This window comes from Gadus morhua, chromosome 15, assembly GCF_902167405.1.
Source record: "Gadus morhua chromosome 15, gadMor3.0, whole genome shotgun sequence".
NCBI classification, from domain to species: domain Eukaryota; kingdom Metazoa; phylum Chordata; class Actinopteri; order Gadiformes; family Gadidae; genus Gadus; species Gadus morhua.
This window is the reverse complement of record NC_044062.1, coordinates 25,488,319-25,504,577: the sequence shown is the minus strand read 5'-3', so window position 1 is coordinate 25,504,577 and position 16,259 is coordinate 25,488,319.

Below are 16,259 nucleotides of genomic sequence, written 5' to 3'. Positions count from 1 at the left end.
TCGCAAGGAAGTGTTCTAGCAAGGCTGCAGCCTTCACATTGGGATCAGCCATGAAGTCGTTCACGTACAGAAACATGCACACAAGCTTAAAACGTAATGTTTCTATCGTCATCGATTACGCGGAATGGGTGCATTCATTTTGTGACAACGGGCGCACGTTAAGCGGCTGAAGCAAATGGGTTGATATGCCTCTCCGGTGGCAGAACGAGCGTGCAGAGCCGTCAGTATTGTGCCCCGATTGGCATGATACAGATATGAGGATGAATAATTAAAATCAGGTTGCTGTCATGAATTTAATCATTGAATTTTGCATCTGAAATTTTGCAAATTTTTTTTTTTCATGTTGAATATTTGCTTAAAAAAATTTGAACATTAAAAAAATAAAGGTACATTTAAAAAGGTAAATTCAGTGGTAACAAATCCAGATACATTATTTCAATGCATAAATATTCAGTGCTTAAAATTCAAAGGCTTTTTATTTTCAAAATTCAATGAGACAGATTTACTTCCATAGAAGGAGACAGGAGACGGTGGAAGGAGACAGTGAAAGGAGAGCTCAGCCGCTCAGACAATATAACTTCTTCACTGTGTAAGGTGTGTGTGTGTGTGTGTGTGTGCTAGCAATGTTTGTGTGCGTGTGTTTTGTGTCATGTGCGTGCCTGTGCATGTGTGGGTGGATGTCCACATGTTCCTATGTTCCATGATGTCCAACTGATATCAGATCACTAGAACAGAACCCCTCTGTTATGGAGCGCAGTAGACATGGGCAGGTCTGGTGAACAAGAACCATGCAGGAGCTCAGATGAAATCAGCAAAAGTCAATAGTCATATCAGGTTTAAAATACTCTTAACCAGCCAGTATCAATTCATATCAGGTTTAAACCAGCCTACTGTAAACCAACCTGCATCAAGTCATATCACGTTTAACTCAGTCTATTGTAAACCAACCAGCATCAAGTCATATCACGTTTAAATCAGTCTACTGTATACCAACCAGCATCAAGTCATATAACGTTTGAACCAGCATACTGTAAACCAACCAGCATCAAGTCATATCAAGCTTAAAACAGCCAGATGAAAGCATCAGAAGTCAAAAGATATATCATCAGAAAAGTAACAACTACATATTTTGGAACAGCTATGTGAAAAGGGCAATAACTGATTGTTGAAGAAATGTACCTCCTCCTTATTTTTAGCATCCAATTTTCACAGACACACGTTTGGTAAGATGTGTGAAATAGGAGCAGCAACACCTCCTCACAGCCAAGACGGAGGAGGAGGAGGGAGAGGGAGACGTCCCCTGCCTGAAGCTGAGGAGAGGAGAGAGGAAGAGAAAATAATATCAGAGAGAGCGACTACTGAAGGACAAGCAGAGCATGGTAGGGGCTGCAACCGCAGGAGAGGTGTGAGGAGAGGAACAAAGGCGTTAGTGGAGCTGTGCACCTTTTTTGTGTAGAACGGCATCTCCCCTTGGAGGAGTGGAGGTAAACACCACAGCAGCCTGCTGCTTCAGTAAACAGATTCAGACTCAACTGCTAAAACTCAGGATGAGTTTTAGCTATGACTCGACTATGATCCTATATCCAGCCATAAGACACTGTGATCCTTAATACAGCCTTAAGACACTGTGATCCTATATACAGCCATAAGAGACTGTGATCCTATATACAGCTCTATAAGACACTATGATCCTATATACAGCTCAGTAAGACATTATGGTCCTATAAACAGCCATAAGACACTATGATCCTATATACAGCCCAGCTCTATCCCTGCTACCTGTCCTGCTCTGTCAAGAAAACATGATCCTATTTGTTTGTGGGTCTCTCTACAAAATGAAGTGGAATCAGCCCTGTGTCCTTTGGGCTTGACTCAGTACTTTATGGTTCACGCTTTGTGTTGCAAATTAAGCCGTGATCTCATGGTGATGAGGTAGGAGCGGCTCAGACCTGCACACGTCTTCACATGGAAGAGAGGCAAACACCAGGGCCCAGTTTCCCGATAACGATGGATCTTCGCTCGTACGTTCATTCTCACGATGGATCCTCCTCTTAACATGAACGCGCATTCGCTGCACTCACGACGTTCGTAGGATTGTACCTGTTCACTGACATGGTGCTGAAACGGGCTATGACGCAGGGGTAGACGCAGGAATGTCGCAGGAAAATGGGGTTAAAGGGGTTAAAATATTTCCCCATCAAGGCCAACCGCAGAGTAGCCTACAAAAAGAATAGAGTGAAATAATATGAACCCTAAAGATATTAAAACACAATTGATTAGGCCTAGGCCGACATATATATCAGACCTAATCCTGAACGCACTGTGCATACATTTATTCACGGCATTTCCCCCCCTGAATTAATTCCATGTTACAAAAATCCAAAATAGCTTGTGTGACAACTACATTTATCTTAATGTGCTAATTTCTGAAACATACTTTGCGCAGCAAGAGAGCAGACTTTATCTGATTCCGCATAAGGTTTCTTCTATCTATCTTGTAAAAAATCTTGGCATTCAGTCTGTGGAAACAAAGGAAGAATTTCATTGCACAACTGAGTGTCTCATTTGTGCATATGACAATAAACACTTTGAATTGAATTGAATTGAATTGAATTGAATTGATTGGCTCTCTAGTATAGAATATTTGTAGGCATTAAAAATGCAACGTTCCATTCATTGATTATAATTTAAACACGGCTATTGCTGACCCGATTAGGAGAGCTTGGTCTAGATCCTGCCCATATTGTTGGGCAGGATAAAGTAGGCTATAGGCAGGGTTCGAGTTATGATTCCATCTCTGTGGGGGTCTCTTAAAGTTGTTGACGTTGGGGGGAGACCGTACCAGCTTTGCGCTGAATTTTGACGGGGGGGGGGAGATATAGGACGTAAATATGGGCTATTATGACACGGCTCTTCTCAATGCCGTGGAATGCTCCGTTCACTTGCATGGGCCCTTCACAACAACTTCAGCTTCTTCGGTTGCTAAGCGACGTCAACGTCTTTGGCTAACTATTATTAACTAACAACACTACGTATGGTAACAAATAAATTGTAAAAAGACACCTTGTGAAGTTATTTTTTCGTTCGATAATGAGCAGCAAGTAGCCGCTCATTATCGAAAATAAGCCCCTTCAGGTCGAAGCCCCTCCGTTTCGCGTCAGTGTCCGGTTCGCCCTGTCCAGGCTTATTTTCCCGATTATGACCAGCGTTATATTGTCCCACTTAACGTCAATGTTACTCTGAATGTGGAAGGGAAAATAGCTTTAGGCCTAATTGTAATTGTATTTTCAGAGCCCCCCCACAGATAATTGAGTTTGCTGCTTTAATGGGAGCCAGACCTCTCTCTGGCTCCCACCTAACTCGAACCCTGGCTATAGGTCTTTTTACACTGCCGAGCCGGTTCGGTCGCAGCTTGGCACGCCCGGCGATTTCACCTTCTTATCTCAAGTTTCCTGTGTAACATCAAGGGGGCCCAATCCCCCGTTCGTCACGGCGCGGGGATTCTTGGTTCACTGGGGAAGGCGGGGCTGTGCACGGAGTCTCTGACCTCTTAAAGGCCCACTATGCAACTTCGGGAATTTCTTCGCTGTTTTCTTGGTTTTGGAACGCACATTTCTCTACACAGCGCCCCCTACAGCTTTGTAGTAGATATTTTACAACACTGTCGTAACAACTCGTTGACGACCCTTCCCCATGCACTTCTACGCGAGCCATGTGCATTTGTTTTCAAAGAAGCCGGCGAATGCGTGGAGCCATGTCCGAAGTAGATGTTCATAAAGTGTAGGCAAGGTTATACATAAAAGGGTGTATTTGTATTGCAATAAACATAAATCCATCCTTTTTTATAGTTGACGGGGAGAATTTATATCCTAGATTATTATTGTTTTATCTTAGGTTGAACAGAACAATCAGTGTAAGAGGTTTGGCCAACATAATAATCGAAATAAACAAGAACCTGGATTCGGGGATTCAGTCTGTATCTGGGGGACGAGACAGACGAACAGCAAAACACCCATGGAAACAAAGGTGTTTATATGGTTGCAACCAAGCAAGCTAGAAACATACAGGGCTCACAACAAAACGGTTGAGAAAACAATTTTTACAGGGCTCACAACAAAATGGTTGAGCAAACACATTTGTACAGAGACTATCAACATCAAGAATACCACGAAGACAAAGGCCACCCAAGGGTACTTTCAATTTCAAAAGCAACACGGCCGTGTCGGTGTCTGATTTGCAGTCTTCTTTTTCTTTCAGTTCACGCTATTCCTGAAAAGCTTGCCCAACGTTTACTCGTGTCTCTGTGCCGGTCAGTCTCCCTTTTTCTCTTCTTCTGTTCCTCCGACATTGGGCTTCTCTGTCTCTCGGCTGATCTATGATGAATATAACAATCCCTTAGTGACTTGTGTTTATATCGAGCCGGTTCCGTGTTTGGGGGTCTGTGCCGTAAAGCAATTCGTTACTTCGCGAGACCCGAGACTCCCGCGAGAGTGGGCGGCGGGTCGCCGGCAGAAACATATTCCTTTTCTCCGCCAAGATGCGCAAGGGTGAGTCGAAACAACGAACAATCGAACAAAAATGTATAATAGAACCATCGCAATGACTCTTAGCCTGTTATATTAAGGTAAATCAAGCCAAAAAAGTTGCATAGTTCCCCTTTCACTCGTGTCTGATCTCTTTTCTGGTCCATTCTTCTTTTGTTCCGTCGACGGTCGCCTCTTGGGTCCCTTATCAGTCGATTGATCCATGATGAATGCAACAATTGCCTCGCAACTGGCTGTTTATATCTAGCCGGTGCCATGTTTGGGTGTGTGTCTGTGCCGTAAAGCATTTGCGAAACTACAATCTGGCTACATTTTCGAGGATACTTCCGCTGCGTCACATCCGGATTGTGTCGGTCCGAACAGAGCAAGTTGCATATGCGCTTTTTCACTGGAGAGGCGACATGGGTAAATGACACACCCACCAATCGACCAAGAAATGGATGCAGAACCATCAGCATAACTCTCAACCTGCATACTTAATGTAATTTTAGCTAAAAAAGTTGCATAGTGGGCCTTTAAGAATAATTTGTATTATCGCATACTCCCGAATGTTTTCATTTTTTTATGAATGAAGACACCCACATGCAATAATGAGTTTACTCTGAGTGTAGACTACAAACGCGATTAACTATGGTCAGGGATGTTCGTTACTGTCTAGACAAGGTCCAATAAATAGTGAACTACATCACAGCCTCACCGAAGCGCCTAAAGTGCTTAATGCAAACAATCGCAACAAAAAACGCCTGCAGAAATTCTCCGACCCCCGCTGGTTTCAGCATGAGGTCTAGTAGCCTATGTCTTCTGTCATTGATCAATATGAGGACATTTTAACCACAATGGTTGAATTAAAATCAGAGGGAGACAGCAAGTGCAGCTCGAAAGCGACCTCCCACACAAGAGCAATGGAATCATTTGATTTTATTATATGCCTTGTGACGTGGCGTTTGATCGGTACATTTCGGCTGCGCATGTATTTTTGGAATTTTTAATTGCTGCAAGAAATTATATTGTTGTTGATCTAATAGTAGTTTTTGAGTAATATATCGGCGGTAACCACTGTTTTTGGTTGCGAAATGGCTCAAGCTGGGCATTCCATGGTATTGGATGTGTTTTAATAAAACGCATCCAATACTAGGAATGTCCGCTGGTGACGCCACTGAGACTATAGTAGGCTACCGATGCTTTAAGCGTCCTACGAGTACCCTGGATTCCGCGTTAGCTACAAGCGTTTTCACGACGTTCGTTATTACCAACGATGCTTTCGGGAAACGGTGTGAAAACCGTACGATGCTTGTGCAAGGCACTTCACGATCCACTTATGATAACGATGCTTTCGGGAAACTGGGCCCAGAGGTGGTCGTTGACAACGTGGCCCAGCTATACCTTGTATTACGGTAAATCCAGCTCAGATGTTATTAATCATTAAATTATAGGTATATATACGACAAATTTTATTCCTTTCTGCAGTGCTATATATTTCTCATTCCGTATCTCGCCAATACTTGATCTGAAATCGTTTAAACTTCCCCTTTGTACCTATTAATTGCCGCTGTTCATTCTTCACCCTTTTTCTTTCCTTACCATCACATCTCTTCTCCCCTCTTTTCATCTCTTCTGCCTCATATTCCCTCTCCTCCTAGATCTCAAATCCTCAATTAAATCATGCGCTTACACAGATAAACACAAACAAACACACACACACACACACACACACACACACACACACACACACACACTCATGCATACACAAACAGACACACACAAAAATTCACACAAACACAGTCACACACACGCACACACACACACACATTCACAGGCACACACACACACACACACACACACACACACACACACACACGCACACACACACGCACACACACACAATGTCTGCTGGGATAATGAATGTTCACTGTGTCAGTGTTTGCCGGGCTGCTGGCTGAAGGAGGCTGATTAGGTTTTAATCATGAAGTGGCACTTAAGTAAACAGGGAAATATTCCTCCTGTTGGCCCAGAGGACTGAGGATGCATGCAGAATATTCGGTGGGAGATAGGGGATGTCCTTGGGCACACCACAAACCGATGGTTAGTAAACGATCAGCAGCCGAGCAGGCATGCAGGCAGTGGGTGGATATGCTCCGTTATCTGTGATGGGGTCGTGGGTTGGACGCAAGTAAGATGGGTTTGGTGTTACCTGCTTCCACCTGTACAGTTAAACAGAAAAGAAAACTGTCTGTAATGTCATTAACCAGTGTTTAAGTTAAAAAACAGTTTGTAGGGCAGTAAAGCAGTTTGTAAGACGGTTCACCATTCTTTAGAGTTGTTAAAAATTACATAAGGTGGTCAACCAGTCTGCAAATCAGTAAACTAGTCCGTAATTTACACTAGTCCGTTATGTAGCAAACCTGTCTGAAAAGTAGGAAACCAGCATTCTCGCTTGTAACCAGTCCGTAAATAAGTAATATGTCTCATAAAGATTATGGTTAGAAAAGTTTTAAAAGTGTTTCTCTATGGTTTGAACGTGTGGCGAGGACAGACCCCCGGTACAACATTTAACCATGCTTCCTCTGCTGCCCTCGCTAGGAGAAGCCGGTCAGCCGGGGGTCACAACGTCACGTGAATGAAGGGTTCTTTGTTGCTTTGCTGATGAGTCGACTATCTTCATTATTGAATGGAGTGACCACAGTAGATGGTAAAGTGCATACATAAAAACACCAGGTTCCCATCTGACCTGCTTCACCTCCTCTGGACTCCTCCCTCCCTCCGTACATTCCTCCGCCACGAGCAAGGGACTTTCACACACGCGCTATGTTAACGTGCTATGTAAACGTGCTATGTTAATGTGCTATGTTAATGTCCTATGTTAACGTGCTATGTTAACGCTGGGTGCAGGACATGTGATTGACAGGCAATATGGATTCCCCAAACCAATCAGGGAAAAGATGTCCTGGTGTTTTGGAAGTATGATAGAAATTAACGGAGGCTTAAAAGTACATCGAGGCCAAATGGTGTGTCGCGTGAATGTCGCCTTTGTGATAGCTGCAGTATGCATACAGGCTCCCAGTTCCTTGACTGTTACAGCTTCCGCCACTGAAGGCGTGATATAAAACCCAACCTTTATCTGTCACAAGGGTGTCAGTCTGGGGTACAGGTGTCTTCTATATCTGCTGTGATAAAGGCAGGCATCATCATCACCATTGTTCCTGGTTTAGCTCCAAGCCGTGTTCTCTGCAGCGGTACACACTGTCCTTAGTCTTCTCCCTTCTGTTGGGTGTGAAACTGACGTAAAATGAACTTGTCCATTTGACACTTCCCTGTCGCCTGTTCCCTGCCCGAGTTCCCTGAGCCCGACGTATTTCTTCAGGGATAACTGGCCATATATCATAGATGGTGGCAGTGTTTTGCTTTTAATATTTAATCAAAGCTGTGGCACAGTGGTGCTCTTTGCTGCCGATACTGTGTTTAGCATTCAAGATGGATGATTGTGAATTGTATGTTTCTTTCATCCACTTTTGAATACACTTCCAGATCCCATCACAAAATTTTCCTTTACGTCCTTAGGACATATAAATGGTCACTTTTTATGCAGTTATTAGGATACATTCTAAGTCATAATATATATGTATATATAGTTATAAACAATACACCAAAAACAGTAGCACAGTTCAAATAGACAATTCATACACAATTAAGCCTTTTCCAATTTACAACACTAGCTACATTTCACTTTGACTGTGCTATCCTCTGATGATGGTGTACCTAAAGCCTGGGGACAGCAGGCCAAGGATCAGGTCTCAGGCCACGTTTATACGTAGCAGGGTATTTATAGAAACAAATATTTCCCCCCCTCCGTTTTTGAAAATAACATTGTGCAACAACAATGTTTTCCAAAAAAAGTTGTCGTTTACATCAAAAACGCATAAATACGCCGTCAAGCGCCATTATAAACTATGCCAAACCTATGGGCGGTGGTGTAGGGAAAAGGATAAAGCCATGCAAGTCAATCAGAATCCTCAGAAACAACAACAACGAATAACACAAGCGTCTTCCCTGTAACAACAAACTGTAAACACAGGGCACTCATATGACGTTAAGCATTTCCTGGCGCATAATGTGACGCTTCAGAACCTAAAACCCAGTTTCCTCCCGTTGACACGGACAACACATAAACTGCGTTTCAGAAATCTCCACTTTCGCCAGAGTTTTTAGTATGATCGTTTTCTGTGACAAAAACTGTGTTTTCGTGTAAATGAGAGGCCAAACCGTGTGGAAATATCTGCGTTTTCCCATTGTGTAAACGGGGCCTCAGTTCCGTGTAGACGGGCCACAGATACCCAGGCCAAGACTTCCTTTACCTTGTGCTGATCATCGTTATTTCTACTTTTTGTAGGTGTTTCAGGTACGGGTGACATTTGAGCTAATCTCTTTAAAAAGATATCAAAGCTAATAATTAGCTAAATAGTTGTCAGATGATAGCCGATGGGTTTCCAAGACTGTTGCTCTCCACAAGGGCTGTTCACCCTGCATGCTAGAAAAGCACGCTATCACCGTGATTGGTCAATACGACTACAAACGGAAACCATAACTTTTTCAGATTCCAAACTCTTGGTCCATTGCCTACAAATTCTGCATTTATATGCAGATATCTGTTGACAGACATTACACTTTGAACAAACAGGTACTTACATTTACATCTATTCAAAGCAATTAGAATTAGAATTAAGCAGTAAAATTATCGTTTACTGCTGTGGCATTCAACATGGCATCAATTCATGCCTCACAGACAAAAGCTTACAATCCTGTGTTGAGATGAAGGTGGCATCAAAGCCCTGATGTGGAGACGCTGTGCGCTGAGGTTCTGGAGCAAAAATCACAGTAACCAAGGAAATAAATAGTTTGTTGGCTATTATTTTGCAAATATATACATTGTTCAGTGCAATAGTCAGGTTATTTTATTCAGGTTGACAGCTGACTGCACGCTCCAGTATGAAGACACAGGGAAACAAGAGATTTTTGGGGGGAATCAATATTCATTATTTTATTTGAAAGTACAAGTTTCAAACTGTTTTGGTTACATGCAGAAATTAATTTTAATTGATTTCATAAATGCAACACTTTTGTTTTTTATAAATAAAATAAGGTAAATAAGGTGTTATCTTCATTTTAGATTTCAAAAGGGTTTTGTGGCTCCTGGTATTCTAATTTTTTCGGAAACGGGTCCACATGTCTCCCTATTAGTGTTCAAGGTTGCCTACCCCTGCTATATAGGTACCGGGGAAGACCAGTGTGTCTGTGTGTGTGTACGCATGCATGTGCTTATGCGTGAGTGTGTGTGTGTTAATCTATTAAACGTGTTTTAGTGAGAAAGATTGGTAGAAGGGTTATGTAAAAGCAATCCGTGGCTTTTCTAATGGTGCAGAGAGGAGCTCATTACAATAACCCCATCTTGCTCTCTCCAAGATCGCCAACATGACTCGCGGCGTTGCATAAATGAGTTTTCTTCCATTATGCAAACTTAGTAATCAATACTTCAATTTCATGTAATAAATAAATAGATAATAATTCATGCTGGGTGAAAAGGTTAAAATGTTAGTATCTTAACCCATGTGTAATGTGTAATTAGAATGTGTTAATGTGCTGCAAGCGCACAGAACTAATGTTTTTGTTCCTAGTTTCCCTACGTCAGTTTAATTGATGTAAAGGCCTGACCATGCGTGTATTAATGTCTCTCGTTAAGTGCAGCGTTATTGTAATAAGTTTACCTCTGAAGACAAAGCAGATGGCCAAGAAACAAGGACAGTAAAATAACTTTTAAAGAACCTCTTTTCACAACAAGTTGCCAGCAAGGTCTTTTATTTTACCATTTAATGCACTTTATTTCCTGTTTTATGCATGTCGTTTTCATGTGCCAATTAGTGTCATATTTCTGTTGTATTTCGTGCATACGTTAATACTGTATCATTTGCTGATGGGACGTTTTTTTTTTTTTATTAGTGATAGTTTTCACGGCTTAGAGGAGTAAAGAGTAGGGTTGGGTATCGTTTGGGTTTTATCCGATACCGGTATAATTACCAATAGACAGGGGGGGTCAGGCATTCCCTAATTTTCTATACTACAATTGGGCTTGTCACGCCCGTATAATAACATATAAAATACATTTTCTACATCAAGGGGAGCCCCCCGTAGATGCTTGGTGTTGCACCCCTCTATCTATTTTTAGCCTTACCTCAACTGCCTTAGGCGAACTCCCAGCAGAGGTTAAAACTAACTTTATTATGCTTAACACACTTAGGATTTGGCGTGACATCACTAAACACATTGGCCGAAGAGAGTTTTCATCAGCGTTACAACCTTTAACTAGGAACAAAGCTTTCCCCCCAGGTATTGGAGGGACTATTTTCGATGATTGGTTCTCAAAGGACCTACAAAATACCACGTAACCACTTCTTTGGTTTTCTCCAAGTGAGGCATTTTGTAAAATCTAATCTTAAATACCGAATGTTCAACCAATGTTGAGTCCTATTGAAAGCTTCCTTCTTCATTTCAATTTGAATACCCTCAATGACAAGAAATGTATTTCTCTCTTTATGAAGAATTAATGCCTTTTAACTCTGCTAATTCTGACAGAGCGAGGGATCTATGGGAAAAGGACTTGGAGGTTGAACTTAGCACAGAGCCTGGCAGAGGCGTCGTCAGCCCCTTTTTACTGGGGCACGTGCCCCAGTAAATGTCTCCAGTGCCCCAGTAAAATTCCATTGATCATTATTAAATGAATCTGCAGAAGCTGATTCATTTCATTTCTCGCTATGGAATCGGCAGGATTCATCAAGTGCATCTCCTGCTGCCTCGGGAGTCATCAGTCGAGCCTTCCACTTACCAGCCAATCAAAAAACGAAAGGGGCTACATAAAAGCCAATCAGAAAATAGCACTACTGTATCTGGGTAAGATTTAACGCAACAACAATGAAAAAATCAGTTATTTCCGGATTCGTCCACGTGACTCTTCTGAATGTTTCGTTGGAAACCACAGGAGCTGGAAACAGCACAGAGTAAGTCATCTCCTGTTTTAACATTACAACAAATCACAACCTTGTTTGACACAAACAATGCCAACTTCATTGCTGTTAGAGAATGTTGCCCACATAATTAGCACCAGTTTTTCAATACTATACTACTAATAATAAATTTCCGGATAGACCTGGTAAGCCCAAACGAGTAGTGCGGGTGAACTGGGAACGTCTGGAGGAGGCCCCCGTCCTAGGTATCTTCAACGCACACCTCTGGAAGAGTTTTTCTGGCATTCCTGTGGAGGTTGGGGGAATTGAGCCGGAGTGGGCGGTGTTCAAAGCCTCCATTGCTGAAGCTGCGGTGGCTAGCTGTGGCCTCAGGGTCTTAGGCTCCTCAAGGGGCGGTAACCCTCGGACACCGTGGTGGACACTGGTGGTAAGGGAAGCCGTCCGATTGAAGAAGGAGGCCTTCCGGGATATGATATCCTGGGGGTCTCCTGACTCGGTTGCAGGGTACCGACAGGCTCGAAGGACTGCAGCTGCTGCCGTGTCGGAGGCTAAGCAGCGGGTGTGAGAGAAATTCGGAGAGGCCATGGAGAAGGACTTTTGGTCGGCACCAAAGTGTTTCTGGAAGACTATCCGGCACCTCAGGAGGGGGAAACGGGGAACCATCCAAGCTGTGTACAGTAAGGATGGGACTCTGTTGACCTCAACTGAGGAGGTCGTCGGATTTTGGAAGGAACACTTTGAGGAACTCCTGAATCCAAATAACACGCCCTCTATGTTGGAGGCAGAGCTCGAGGTTGATGGTGTTTCGTCGTCAATTTCCCTGGTGGAGGTCACTGAGGTAGTCAAACATCTCCGCAGTGGCAAAGCCCAAGGGATTGATGAGATCCAGCCAGAAATGCTAAAGGCTCTGGGTGTTGAGGGGCTGTCAAGGTTGACACGCCTATTCAACATCGCGTGGGAGTCGGGTACAGTGCCAAAGGAGGGGCAAACCGGGGTGGTGGTTCCCCTTTCAAAAAGGGGGACCAGAGAGTGTGTGCCAATTACCGGGGTATCACACTTCTCAGCCTCCCTGGTAAAGTCTACTCCAAGGTGCTGGAAAGGAGGGTTCGGCCGATCGTCGAACCTCAGATTGAAGAGGGAACAATGCGGTTTTCGCCCCGGACGTGGAACTACGGACCAGCTCTTCACTCTCGCAAGGATCCTGGAGGGGGCCTGGGAGTATGCCCATCCGGTCTACATATGTTTTGTGGATCTGGAGAAGGCGTATAACCGGGTCCCCCGGGAGAAACTGTGGGAGGTGCTGCGGGAGTATGGGGTAAGGGGGTCTATCCTCAGGGCCATCCATTCTCTGTACTCCCAAAGCGAGAGCTGTGTTCGCGTCCTCGGGAGCCAGTCAGTTTCGTTCTCAGTGGGTGCTGGTCTCCGCCAGGGCTGCGCCTTGTCACCAATCCTGTTTGTGATATACATGGACAGGATATCGAGGCGTAGTCGTGGTGGGGAGGGGTTTCAGTTCGGTGGTCTGAGGATCTCGTCACTGCTTTTTGCAGATGATGTGGTCATCATTGGATCATCGGCCTGTGACCTTCAGCACTCACTGGATCGGCTGGCGGTCCGAGTGTGAAGCGGCTGGGATGAGGATCAGCACCGCTAAATCTGAGGCATGACTCTTAGCAGGAAACGGTGGATTGCTTACTCCGGGTAGGAAATTAGTCCTTAGCCCAAGTGAAGGAGTTTCAAGTACCTCCGGGTCTTGTTCGCGTACGGTTCGGTACTATGGAGCGTGAGATTGGCCGGAGATCGGAGCAGCGGGGGCGGTATTGCGTTCGCTTTACCGCACCGTTGTAACGAAAAGAGAGCTGAGCCGCAAGGCAAAGCCCTCGATCTACCGGTCGCTCTTCGTTCCTATCCTCACCTATGGTCATGAGGGCTGGGTGATGACCGAAAGGACGAGATCGCGGGTACAAGCGGCCGAGATGAGTTTTTATCAGAATGGTGGCTGGCGTCTCCCTTAGGGATAGGGTGAGAAGCTCAGCCATCTGTGAGGAACTCGGATTAGAGCCGCTGCTCCTTTACTTAGAAAGGAGTCAGCTGAGGTGGTTTCGGGCATCTGGTAAGGATGCCCACTGGGCGCCTTCCTTGGGGAGGTGTTTCAGGCACGTCCAGTGGGGAGGAGACCTCGGGGAAGACCCCAGACTAGGTGGAGATATTATATCTCAACCCTGGCCTGGGAACGCCTCGGGATCCCCCCGTCAGAGCTGGTCAATGTTGGCCCGGGAAAGGGAAGTCTGGGGCCCCCTGCTTGAGCTGCTCCCCCCGCGACCCGACCCCGGATAAGCGGACGAAAATTAGATGAGATGATGAGATGAGACGCACACACACACACACACCATGCGTGTACGCACACACGCGGAAAATGATTGATGAATGAAAAATTGTCTGTCTTCAAACTTGAGGAAGTTTTAGTGGCCAAAAACTTCCTTAACACAAAAAAGGAAATTATGGATATACAGGGTGTTTTTAACATACTGGATCCAACACTGAAACAGATAATTCAGATTGCACTCACAATTTCTGTAAACAGTTGTAGTTGTGAGCAATCTCTCAGTGTGTTGAGAAGGCTCCACACCAGGCTTAGGTCAACCATGGGGCAAGGAAGGCTTCACCAACTTTCTCTTTTGTCCATTGAAAGGGAGCAACTATGCAAAGTGAGTCAAAGCCAAGTTATTGACCGCTTTGCCACGGCACGGCGCATGAAGGCGCGGCGATCAGAGCCGGACAGTAACGGAGTACATTTACTTGAGTACAGTACTTAAGTACAATTTTGAGGGATCTGTACTTTACTCAAGTATCATTTTTTTGGGAGTACTCATGACTTTACTCAAGTACATTTGAGAGGCAAATATTGTACTCTTTACTCCGTTACATTTCTATCCATAACCGTGAGTAGCCGTTACTCCTTCTGAAAAATAAAAATAAAAGGAGAAAAGAAAAATCACGGAAACCCTCAATTTGTTGTTTCCCTCTCAAACGTGATTCCCTCTCAAACTGATTAGGACAGCCTTCAGCCATCACCTTTGCTTTCCGCCAAAGCCAACTCCATGGTCAGAATTAGATGAGAGGCGATTGTTGATTTGATCTGATAAAAAACGGAGAAACTCACACATACATAGAATTGTTAGCTGAATTTTATTTCTGATATTGCATATTTATGTAAGCTGAGCAATTGTTTTTATGTTCTTGAGTATACTGTTATACTGTATACTATTGTGCTATTGCCATGGTAAAAGATGAAAATTACTTGATTTTACTTTCAATTCCTTTTACATTCTCCAAGGTGTTAACATTTTTCATAAACTCCATGTAGGACGTTTCTATACATAAATGCAAGCACTGTGGCAGTAGTAATGCAATATTTAGAAAACATACTCTTGTACTCTTGATACTCAAGTACTTTTAAAAACAAGTACTTCAGTACTTTTACTTAAGTAGACATCTGACTGTAGTACTTTTACTTGTACTTGAGTAAATTTAGCAAGGGGTATCTGTACTTTTACTCAAGTAAGGAAGCTGTGTACTCTGTCCGCCTCTGGCGGCGATACAGCTTAATAGTAAATAAATAATAATTTAAAAAGGCTCTATGCAGTAGTGTATTGCCTTATTTAGTTTAATTTAAGAGCTTTGATGGTTCTATAACATTTTCCAGGTTGATTGGTGGCAATGAGCCACCTCACCTTAAGTCAGAAATTATATTTTAAACCTTGTTTCTTGCCTTTTTAGTCCATGTCGTTCTGGCAAAAATGACTGCTGTTTCCACACAGCTTCTAAATAAATATAGATGTGTAGACTTCTCCTGATAAAGAGGCGAAGGTCATAAAGAGACTTTGTCTATTTGTCAGTTACCTTATTTGTAAATTCTTTGAGATGTGTATGTGTTTAAATAAATATTGTACGGTACTCATGAATCTATCTTTGAATCTTTACCTTTACCAGTGCTTTAATATAGGCTACAGTATGACAGGACAATGATTTTGAAGCTCGTACATACCCTTCTGTATCCATCTATTTCATATTGTGCACACGTAAAAAAATATAATAATATAAGTAGGTCTAGCAACGCCCCTGGGCCTGGTTCAATGCTTTTATGTCTTTAAGAAAATATATACATGCAACAGACTCAGGGAGAGTCAATATAGAATATTACACAGAATACAAAATACTCCTCAATTTCTACACAAAATGTATCCTGAGTTCTCCCCCCTCTGTCTTAAGTGTAATAAAGAAATAGGAACCTACTACCACTGGATTGGCAATGTCCTTTAATATCCAGTTATTGGAAAAACGTTGCTAAGGAGCTTAGTTAAATTTTTCACAAAGAAATTAAGTTGGACCCAGTTTTGTTCCTTTCTGGGTATAACTTTGGCACAGCTCCTCTACCCACTGGACAGTTGATTTTATTGTATAAACATCTGCTTTTAGCAAGACGATGTATTCTGTTCCAGTGGATTCAGGAGAAGCCTCCCTCGGTTACACAATTGTACAGAGAAACATTTCGTGTTTTTCCTATGGAACGTCTTAGTGCCTGTTTTAAAGGTAACACCAATGCTTTCTATGATGTATGGCAACCTTTCTTGATTATCTTCCTAATGATCTTGCTTAGCTCTTGCAGAAGGATGCCCACACCTTGTTTTCACAAATAAATAGT